At 35.8% G+C, this 12,348-nt stretch overlaps 1 pseudogene; it reads left to right on the top strand.

Moving 5' to 3' along the window:
- The first annotated feature begins 613 nt into the window (after positions 1-613).
- On the top strand, positions 614-7,480 carry LOC111156779 (annotated as a pseudogene).
- Positions 7,481-12,348: the final 4,868 nt, after the last annotated feature.

The raw sequence follows: 12,348 nt of genomic DNA, 5'->3' as shown, positions 1-12,348 counted from the left end.
AAGAAACTGAAAACCTTGTTGATTCCTACACAAAAGTAAGGGAATGGCTATATTGGTTAGTGTGAGGTGAAATGCCAAAATAGAACATGTCAATGAAGAATGAACTAGATTCCTAATCCCCATATAAATAATTCCTATAAATGCATTAGTATGTGGTATTATCAGTACTTCATTCTCTTCTGCTAGTATTTTTAATAAGAGAGGATATGATGTAATCTCCCAGAAACTTTATTTGAGTGCAAACACTTCTGTTGGCATAGACTATCAGTAATTTATTCCTGGAGAAATTTGGAATAGAATTGCACATCTAAAATTTAAAGTAATGTTTTTTTAGCTTTTCCCATATTATTGTTTTGAATTTTTGAAATTCACAAATATCAAGCTGGCACATTCCGTGAGCTACATCGAATACTATTCATGGATATTTGCTGAATAAGGCAGGCATAAATATAGCCTGGGAAGATTCCAACAGATCAGGTACTTCCATCTATATCTGGGTGCCTGGCCAGGCAGAACTTCTGTGAAGGTGCCAATTAAAAGTTGCCTGATGCTCGTTTATCTACCCGGGTATCTGGAGATAACATATATACTGTCACCGTTGAGCATATTTTCTATGTACTGCGAAAAACGTTTGAAGAAGCATCTTAGTTATGATAATGCAAGGCAAGTACGCACCTATTGTTCTGAGGAGAAAGATGTAATAACACTGGTATGTGTCTTCAGGGACTTTCACTCCCAATAATCCTTTGAGATGCATTTCTGGAGAAGAAGGAAAACGTTTTGCATCATCTCCTGGGAGGAAAAAGATAAGACACCTCACTTTTCCCTTTGAAGTTCAAATATTTTAGAACCGCTATGAAATGATTCTGACTCTTCTCAGTCAAGAGGGCACAAGGACCTAATGGAGAACTCTTTATCATGGCGCATTCATATTGGAACAAATGTTTAGTAGTATCTCCTAAAGCTGGATATGCACTCACTTCATGATTTAGCAATTCTGTTCCTACTTTATATCCAAACAGATATTATTAGTTCATATGCTGACCTTAAGACTTAGGCTAAAATATTCATAGCAACATAATTCATAATATTTCCAAGTGTAAACCATCCAAATGTCTATCAACAGCTTAAGAAGTAAATAAATGGACTGTAGTGACATGATATAATAATCTACAGCAATGAGAATGAAAATAAAAGCAAAATATTCTCAGAAACAGAATACTGAAAGAATGAAGCTAATCTAAAATAATACATACTGGGAGGAGTCCTTGCATTTAAAGTTCAAAAGGGGTTATAACTAATATACATGGTTAGGAGTCAGTATATAGTAATTCTTGAATAGAGTCAATGAATGACTGGAAAGAGATACAATGGGGATTTCTGGTATGCTAACAATGTTCTTTCTTAGTCCAAATGCTAGTTACAAGGGAATATACAGTTTGTAAATATTCATTAAGCTACAGAGTTATGATATATGTCCTTTCCCATATGTATATTAAAATTCAACTTTAAAAAATATAATAAGTTGTGACTTTTTTTTCAAACTGACCAACTGTTATGCTGTTTCTACACATTATATGTTTAGATCTAAATTTGGTGAAATAGTATCATTTAAAGACCATAAATAAATATTACTAGAAAATATGGTTATTTATAGAAAACATGCTTAAGGGCGCCTGGGTGGCTCAGTTAAGCATCTGCCTTCAGCTCAGGTTCTAATCTCAGGATCCTGGGATCGAGCCCCATGTTGGGCTCCCTGCTCAGCAGAGAATCTGCTTCTCCCTCTCCCTCTCCTCCCCCTTATCCCCCGTTTTTTCAAATAAATAAATTAAAATCTCTAAATTTTTTAAAAGAAAATATTTTATATGTGTCATGTTATTAATACTTAAATATATTTATAAAATTTATAAAATATATTTACTTATAATATCTAGCCACTTATTCTTTATTAACAGCAAAAGGAATAATTTATTTGTAATATACTTCTTAGTATACCATAATACTGAACTTGGTTCACTTATTTTTTATGATAGTCAAGATTTACACTTAAAAGTTTGAAAGGGATATCTGATCATGAAAACAGAAACATGTCTTTAATTATAAATTCACTTATCCCATCTTTACTATCTACCTTGTTCAACATCAAAAAATGGAAGAAAGGAAGGAAAGAAGGAAGGAAGGAAGGAAGGAAGGAAGGAAGGAAGGAAGGAAGGAAGAAGGAAGGAAATATAAAAGAAAGAAAATGCAAGTGTTTTATACTGTGGAACAATGATTCAATATAAGAGTGGCATTGCCCGGAAGCTTTAGTATAGATGGTGGCTGGAACAGAATGTCTGAACGAACAGAGCCCCTGAAGAATTTGAGGAGAAAAAGTAAAGTACTATTATTAGCAATAAATCTCCATAGCTTTGATTAGATTTTCTTTAATTAACTAAACTCTGAGTTTAAAAGTCACTTCCAAATGAAACAATAGTACAACGCCAGTAGTAAATAAGTTTCAGGTAGCATGAATTAGGGAAGCATATTTTAACCTTGGTGTTTAATAATTCACATGCAAGAATAATACAGATAACCTTATGAAATAGGTATTATTATTCTCCTTTCATAAATAAGGAAACTAAGACAGAGTGGTTAAAACCATGCATACAGTCAGTAGAATGTGGGAGAGTCTGAATTTAAAACCAAGAACATCTGATTTCAGAGCCCAGCTCTTAACCAACATTCAATACTGCCCACGATAACTATCAAAAGACCCCACAGAAGAAATACATGTGTTACAGACACTTTGAGCCTAAAAATGCAATTTCTTATCACCTCATCAAGGGGTTGCTACAACTCAGGAAAATGGAGGACTTTTGTGCATCTCAATATCACAGAGGAAAAAATATATTTTCCTTGGAAGTTCAGAAAGGGACAGAGACATGTGGCAAATACGCTTTGAAAGTCTATATTTAAGGAAGTCTGCCTGGGAAAGGGAACTGTCATTCCAGGGTTGAATGACTTAAAGTCTTCAAAAAATCTTCAAACCTAAAAAAAATAGTTATTCTTAAAGTTGAAAAAATACAAAATTACAGTTAAGTAAATCCCACAAAATAAACTTATTCCCATATGCTGTATACTTTAAAAAAAATTTATTTATTTAGTTTAGAGAGAGAGAGAGCACAATTGGGGGGTAAAGGAAGGAGGAGAAAGAATCTCAAGCAGGCTCTGGAGCCCCACCATAGGGCTGGATCCTGAGATCACAACCCGAGCCAAAACCAAGAGTAAGATGCTTAAGTGATTTGCCCCCACTGCCAGGTGACCCCCTAAATGCTGTACACTTCCTAATTGGTTGCAGGGTTTTTCCTCTGGTTATGATGGCTTCAACTTGTAGTTCTACCACCATCCTTTCAACCTGTCTAAGCTCATTCATCAGTTAGTGTGTATTAAACTCCACAAGATAGCAGGATCTAGACTAAGCAAATGAGGTTGAAAAAAAATCTATGTATATATGTGTATATAGTATCATATTATACAGTTTCCTATCGTCAAGATGCTCAGTCTGTAAAATGAAATCCATTTGAAATTAATATTTTTGGTACAGTGAATTCTTTTATTTTAATATTACAGAGAATATCACCCACTTTCTTTCTCAGAAATAACATAAAACTGATTGGAAGAACAAGGATGAAAAACCCAAATAATATCTTCTACGAAATTAAGAGATATCTACATTCCTGCACTACAACAGCAATCAAGGTCAAAAAGAAATGTCACAAGACATTAAGAGAGGATGCCCGTTGCTGCTAACACCAGACAATGTGGTAAAGAATCCTACTTGGAGGAAAGTGGCCCCACACCTAATGGCCAATAACTCCTTGTTTAGAACTATGAAAATCACCTGACAGACAAGTCAGATTCAGAGAAAAGTCTGTGAAGCATGGTGAAAAGTGTACTGTGAGCACACCCATGGCCTCCAATCTCTGTTGCATGGAGAGGAGGGAAGCCTAAAAGGTATTTCCCTCTCTCTATCCCTTTCTCTCTTCTCTCTTACATGCACATACACACACACATACACACAATCTGTGTCACAGACAATTCTCACTAGCCAGAAATTAAACTTTATCTCCTTCTCAATATAAACATCTCTGTCCAAGAAGAAAGCATCTCACCAAATGTAAATAATCATCACAAAGAAACCAAAGGGAAGGTAAGATGTCCCAATGACAAAAGGAGAAAGAAAACAGGAAAGGCAGATGGCACATAAAAAAAAACATCAGCCAGAAAAATCTTTTCACACAGTAAATAAAAACTAAGCCTATAATACAGTCATGAAAATAGAAACTAATACAAAAAATAAATTTACAAACCAAAAGACGAAAGCAGAGATATAAGAATTTGGAGATAATATGGGAAGACAGGAGATATAAATAAACCATGAGCCAGTAGAACTCAGGAGAGATGGAATTAAAAAAAAATCAAGCTAAGCGGGTATGACAAATACTATAAACCATCTGACATTGGCTAGGATGACAGGGCAAGTCTTCAAAGAGGAGAAAAAAGTTAATGTAGATCTTAAAGGACAAATGGAATTGAGGTCAATCAAAGAAGGAAAAGAAGTCCTGTCTAATAGAACATGTACAAAGGCATGAGTATATTTTCTGGGACCTATACATGGCTTTCTATACCTGAAAAACAGGATATGAGGGAGAGAAAAATGATGAATGGAACTTGAATTGTAGATAAATACTGGATTTTGTAGAGTGTTTTATGCTAAGCTAATAAATATAACTTCATATTATTAGTAAGGAGGACCTACCAGTGACTGCAATCAGAAGATTAACATAATCATTTATATTTTAGAAAGATCACTCTGCCAACAGTGAGGGAGGTGGATAGCTTAGGATGTCTACAGGGGGAAGACAAAGAAGTGAGAGTAATGGTAATTCCTTTTTGTAATCCAGATAAAATATAATGACATAATTATAGATAATGGTTATAGAAAAGTACGAGAAAAAAATAAAAAATATTTAATATAAAATATCTATAAAACAGCTTGGCCAATTGAATATAGCAAGTAAGGAAAAGAAAACCTGAAGAATGATTCCAAGTATATGAATTGTTGACTGGTTGGATGGCATCCCAGCAGTCAATACAGAAACACTGTAGGATATATATATATCCTACAGGGGATATGGGAGTGGGAGGCAAAATAATGAGTATATTATAATAAATCAAACAATCCAAAAGATTATTGGACTTTAATAAAAAATGATGCAGTACTAGAGACTAAATTCCAAAAGATACTGGCAAGTTTTAAGAAAATCATCCCTGTTTTCACATCAGATTTCATAATTTTAATCTAGCATGGTTTTTAATGTCTTAAAGTATTAAAAATCATCACAAACTGTATATCTCTCAATATCACTAAAAGCTCAGAGAAGAATTTACACAGAAATTATATAATTTATATATATAATTATATATAAATAATATTATATAGTTTTATACTTCAATAAAATTGAAAAGTAACTTTTAAAGGAAATCAATCTATACTGAAATCATGTTATAGACTTGGTTAAGAAACATAAGTACTTTCTACTTAAGAAAAATCTTGCCTTTCTTTTCTTTTTGTGGTAGTGTGTTCTGTGTTACTTTATAATATCAACAATGCCAGATAATAACAAATGCTGTTCAATTTATTTCATTCCTTTCATTCAGCCTTCACTTTCATGTTGCCTAACAAGATGAATGTCAACCAGATTTTCTATTGCATTATAGAAATTTAAGGATACCTGCAACATTATTTAACAAAATCCTGTGAAATGCACCAAGTAAAGCAGGCAGGGATTTTAACACTGAAAGAAAAAAAAAAAAAAAAAGAAGAATAGGACATTCTAATGGCCAGATACCATTGTGATGCTCTCCATTAAATTGCACTATATTTATTTATTCATCTTTAATGTCTGTTATTACTACATAATGAATGAAGCACTATGTCTTTTCTTAGTTTGAGCCTTTCTTTAAATGCCCTTCTTGGCATTTCATTCATTTTGTCTTTTGGTATGTGTGATTTGGTCATATTCAGTTACAGCTCCATTTGGCTATTTTTAATTTTGATGTGCTTCCTTCCCATGCAGTTAAGTTACACGTAACTTCCAAAAAGTTAAATATCAATATATTTCTTACATATAAAACCTCACCCGGGGGAGAAGAGTCATGATGCAAAGGAAACTGAGCTGTTGAGAAAACTGGTTTTTGGTGGTTTGAGCTTTGAAACTACAGATGATAGTTTAAGAGAACATTTTGAAAAATGGGGCACACTTACAAATTCTGTGGTGATAAGAGACCTCTGAACAAAACATTCCAAGGGTTTTGGTTTTGTGACTTACTCTTGTGTTGAAGAGGTAGTTGCAATAATGTGTGCCCCTCCACACAAGGTTGATGGGCATATAGTGGAACCAAAGAGAGCTGTTTCTAGAGAGAATTCTATAAAGCCTGCTGCCCATCTAACAGTGAAGAAAATTTTCATTGGTGGTATTAAAGAAGACACAGAAGAAAATAATTTGAGAGACTATTTTGAAAAGTATGGCAAGATTGAAACCATAGAAGTTACAGAAGACAGGCAGAGTAGAAAAAAGAGAGGATTTGCTTTTGTAATTTTTAATGATCATGATGCAATCGATAAAACTGTTGTTCAGAAATACCACACTACTGGGGTACCTGGGTGCTGCAGTGGGTTGAACCTCTGCCTTTGGCTGGTCATGATCTCAGGGTCCTGGGATTGAGTCCTGCATCGGGCTTTCTGCTCAGCAGGGAGCCTGCTTCCCCCTCTCTCTCTGTCTGTCTCTCCGCCTACTTGTGATAGATACCTCTCTCTGTGTCAAATAAATAAATAAAATCTTAAAAAAAAAAAGAAAGAAAGAAATACCACACTGTTAATGGGAATAATTGTGAAGTGAAAAAGGCCCTTTCTGAACAAGAAATGCAGTCTGCTGGATCACAAAGAGGTCATGGAGGTGGATCTGGGAACTTCATGTGTCGTGGAGGAAACTCTGGAGGTGGTGGTAACTTTGGCCGTGGTGGAAACCTTGGTGGAAGAGGAGGCTCTGGTGGTGGAGGTGGTGGCAGCAGAGGTAGTTAGGAAGGAGGTGATGGTGGACACAGGGGATTTGGAGGTGATGGCAGCAACTATGGCAGTGATCCTTGTTATAGGAGTAGAGGAGGCGATGGTGGTGATGGACCAGGGTATGGAAGCCCAGGAGGCAGATATGGTGGTGGTGGAGGAGGATATAATGGTCACAATGAAGGAGGAAATTTTGGAGCTAACTATAGTGGTGGTGGAAACTATAATGATTGTGGAAATTATAGTGGACAACAGCAATCAAATTATGGACCCATGAAAGGGGGGCAGTTTTGGTGGAAGAAGCTCGGTCAGTTCCTATGGTCGTAGTTATAGATCTGGTGGTGAAGGGGTGGCTTTGGTAGCAAAAGGTTCTAAAATATTTTCAGAAGAAAAGGGATACAGTTCTTAATAGGAGAGAGAGCAAGGAGTTAGTCAGGAAAGCTGCCCGTTACTTTGAGACTCTCATCCCAGATGAATTAAAGGAACTGTAAAAATCCGCCACAAAAGGAATCATGATCCATAGAGAAGTCCCTGCAGCTTAAATAGGAGCCCCTTCTTGTCTGGGACGGTCATAGCCACAGTTTGCAAAACGTGCAGCTCCTGATGAACGCAATGTGGTGTGAATGACATGCACATTCCTGAGGTCTTTTATCTGTTGTAGCTTTGTCTTTTTCTTTTTCATTACATGGGGTTTATGGCCCTGTAAGTTGTGGTAGTGATGCCAGAAATTTAAAAAATTAAGGAATTTTTAATTTTTTTTTAAAAAAAGGTAAGACAGATGAAGAAAAAATAAAGTTATTATTGACAAAGCTGACTCCTATCTTTAGATTAAAACCTTGATTTTCCTCAACTTTTGTATATCCCTGGCTCTCATTACCATTTTATTCTGCCATAGCTCTTCCTCAAGTGGTGGGAGTACAGGCATTGTTTTATTTCCTGCCTGTTCCTCCACAGCCTTTGTGAACTCCCAACACACTGTGATTTTGCTGAGACCTGGACGTTCTTGCTTAAGATCAAATCAAGCAAGTTTAAAACAATCCCTTGACTGAGGTTAAAGCTGCCATAAGCTGAAATGATACACGGAAGTCAAAAATCACATGTGACCAAAGGCTGAAGAGTGTTGGTCCAGGCCTAATCAGTTAAAAGCTAATTAGTATACTACAGTAAAACCCAGCTGTAATGCACTATTAGAGCTGCTATAAATTGCGAGAACCCTGACCCTACGTGCCCAGCTCAACAAAACCTTAATATTCAAGTATCATTTTGTTTCCTAAATCTCACTCTTGTTTATTCCTCGAGATTTCAGCCTGGTGCAGCAGATGTTAGGGTTTTGAGGAGGTCAATGTAGAACACTCCTCTTTTCCTCACTTGAGTTCTAAATGAAAGAAGAAAGAAAAGTAAGACAAATTCAGATTATTACTAGGAATGTGATATATATGTAGGCAAGTAGCCTCTTTAATACAGATATCCACAATTAGAAAATTTTACCCCTTGACTAGAAGCAAGAACTCCTGTCCCTCAGAGATCCTTTCAACTGGATTAAGAACCAAATCAACACAAGACAGATTATTAAGAGAGAATAAAATTCAATAGGTGTACATATGAGGAATCCACAAAGATGTGAAAATTCCAAAGACAATTAGGCAAAATGAGATATACACGCCATTTCAAATTAAGAAGTAGGGAGGAGGGGTCTGGGATTTCAGAGGAAAGGGAGAGAAAAGAGCAGATGTTTGGTAATTGTTTGCCCTATGATACAAATAGCCCTTATTCTGGCAAAGACCCCCAATTTAGATTATTCTAAGAATTGTGTGGTTAAGGGAGAGGCAAAAGTTTCTGTTGATCCCCCAGGGACTCAAGTGCCTGTAGCTGAAAATAATCCACATGCCAAAGCAGCATATCCTGGTGACACCTGTCCTGAACCTCTTCACCACCCAGTTGTCAAGAGCTTAACCGAGCTGAAGAGGGCCAAATTGCCAGGTATCAGAGGTCCATCAAGACATGTCAAAATGAAGGTAACAGTCAGGCCCTGAGTTACTTACTGCAACAGTCCAAGCAGGAGGCTACCAGGAGGCAGTGCAGGCTTCCACAGAGTTCCATTCTTCCCTCTGGAGCAGTGTTAGGTGGATCAGCACATATGCAAGGATCCTTTCACTGACAAGGGGCCCCAAAAGATTTCAAGGACTCAAGAACCAGAAGGGGAGAGAAGGGGGATGTCCTAAGAATGGAAAATACTGAATACTGAGGCAGAGTAGAAAAAAATGCCCAGTGTGGAGAGGGCAGCTCTCCCCCATGAAGCCTGCCAGGTAGTCTTTATAATTGCTTATGGTCAAACCTGAAACCTCACACATCAAAGTGTTCCATCTCCTTCATCTGGGGGCATGCTTCTGTAAAACTTAAGGCATGGAAGCTAAATAAAATAAAATAATAAAATAAAATAAAATTTAATTTAAATTTTAAAAGTATGGAAGTTCAGACAGGATGTTCTCATAGGTAACAGGTTGTCATTAAGACACTATGCAAGCATTCTATTATTCTGTCAAAGTTCACAACAAAAAAAGTCCCTCCGCAACCTAGGAAAATGCAAATGCAGGAACAAAAATAAGCCATTAGTTAAAAAGTAGTGGAGATCCTTAGATTTTTAACTTTATTTTCCATATGAGGGAGCAAATTTATTCCAATCTTTTGGTTGGTGATGTTTTATGATTAAGTAATATCAACCAATCAATCAATCAATAAGATGCTCACAGAATTCCACAATTAATGACACAACTTTTTTTTTTAATTACACAACTTTTGAACAAAACATATTTTTTCTAGATTTGTAGTTCTTTTCATTCTCCTCATAATTTTGATATCAGGTTACATCAATTCAGTTTATCAAAGTCAGAGGAGAATTCTGGAAAGAGGTTTAACATATAGAGCAATCAGGATAGTCAAACAAAAAGAGACAGAAAGTATCTATAGGAGAAAAAAAAAACTGACAATATACCTCATGATTACCAAAATGGAAGCAGGTGGTAGGGGGCGGGGGCAGGTGGACCTCTGATACCTGATGTTTGTATGAAAAAAGGAGAAGGAAGCAGAGGGGCATCTAATAAAACTTGAGAATCACCAAATAACCAACAGGTCCTTACATGAAAGCTCAACAAATCATTTTGGGAAAAGCAGCGAAACTGGGAGGGTGTAAAATTGAGTGAGAACATGGTATCTATGATAAGGTGCAAAGATATGGAGCATTCTATATCCTATGAACTCTGGGAACTAGTCTAATCTCTTTTCCATGATAATAATCTATGCTCCAAGAAATGTCAATGATTAAAACTCAAAACGGAAACAATAGCGGCAAAAGAAAAAGGAGATCGAATAAATCAAAGGAGAGACTCAATCAGGAATTCCCATGACATAAATTGCTGTATTCTTCAACTCTTCATAAAAACAACAGAGGATAGAAATTTAGATGCAAGTTAGAAATGTTATCTTAAAGTTTAATGAAATCAATCTCATAAACGCAGCTACAATAAAAGGGACTCCCATCCAAAATTATTGTAAGATAGAAAGACAGACTAAGAGATAAAATAAATGACATCCATAAAGACAATGAAGGAGGTTGGAAGAAATGGCCACAGAACATCAGTATATCAAACTGGATAAAAAGACAAATGAAAGTCATTTAAAATATGAAAACTCTTTCCCCTCTCAAATAAATAAATCTTTTTTTTTTTTAAAGATGGGGTGCCTGGGTGGTTCAGTCAGCTGAGCACCCAACTCTTGGTTTTGGCTCAGGTCATGATCTCAGCGTCATGGGATCCAAACCTGTATGGGGCTTGCTTTTAGTGGCGAGTCTGCTTGAGGTTCTCTCCCTCCCTTCTCCCCTCCCTCCACTCACATGCTCTCTTTCTCTGTCTAAAACGAGTAAATAAATAAATCTTTAAAAAAAAAACAAAGAAAATAAAATGGAATGACATAAATATGAAAGAACAGTGTAACTCAGAAATGGGGTATTAGAATCAGGGAAGAATTAGAAACTAAAATAAAGCAATGGTGTCTGAAATAAAGAATGATACAAATAACTAGGCAGTATCCTGAGGGAAATGGGAGATTTTTTAAAAAAACAGAAACATATTATAAATCAAAAGAAATGAAAAAAGAAATGATAATGATTTTATATGTAGTCAAGATTACTGCCAAGTATACAGTTTGCAGAAAATTTGTCATCAGCATGCAAGGTCTCCAGTAATGTTTTTTCTGATGAGACTTAACTCAAAATTTACTAAATAATGACCTTCAGACAGCCAAAATGACTGCAAAGACCTTGACGTAAGGACTGGTAGTAAAGATTAGAGATTAGTGATTTAATTATAGAATCAAAATTAATGGAGGACACAAAGAAGAGAATATAGAACGTGCTGGCAGCAAGTTCTGACACCGGGTATAACACAACTGTGAATAAATAGGACAGAAGGGATAAAACCCTCTTTGCAAAAAACCCTCTTTTTTAAACTAAATTGGTGCTAATGTCGGTATTATTATTCTAAAGATGATGTGTGTGTAATGTAGGATAAAACAAACAATTCTAATTTTACCATCCCCAGTATCCTTGCAATTCAGGATGTTCAATGTGGGTGAGAGGAGATACACATATAAAAAAGAAAGGTTAAGTTATATGGAATATGAATAGAAATTTCATGTAAAATCAGATACTTTATTTTTAAAATATATATATCTTCTCCATGCATACCTATATTTCTGTAGGGAGATGACAAATGATAGATAAATAGGTGATAGATTAGATAGGTAGATAGATGATAGAGAGATAGATAGATAGATAGAACACACATACATAGTCTCTAGTGCTGTTTATCAGAAAATTATAGAAACAATGATCAACCTACTAGGAATGACAATCCTTTGTCCAAACTCTGATCTCTATATGCCATCTCTTACTAAAAGGAACAAGGGCTATTTGGATATTTGGATAATTTCAGGTCTCAGAGAGAAAATGTACAATATACTATTTTTCTGTAAGATTACCAGAGCAGTTCATTTTAATAACGAGACATTCGATCAGAGATACAATTGATGAGGGAGAGAATAAATTAGGTTTCTCAGAAAGAACATTCTTGACAGAGGAAATAGCCAAGTGCAAAGTCCATAGGTGGGATTGTGTCTGCTGTATTGAGAAAAAGTAAGAAAGTCTTCTTGGCTGCAGCTTGGAAAAGGAGGGCAAGTGTACCATGCAA

The sequence above is a fragment of the Enhydra lutris genome, unplaced genomic scaffold (assembly GCF_002288905.1).
Source record: "Enhydra lutris kenyoni isolate GAN:26980312 unplaced genomic scaffold, ASM228890v2 scaffoldscaffold49, whole genome shotgun sequence".
Taxonomy (NCBI): domain Eukaryota; kingdom Metazoa; phylum Chordata; class Mammalia; order Carnivora; family Mustelidae; genus Enhydra; species Enhydra lutris.
The sequence above is the reverse complement of the archived record's forward strand: the minus strand, read 5'-3'. Positions and strand labels throughout refer to the sequence as shown.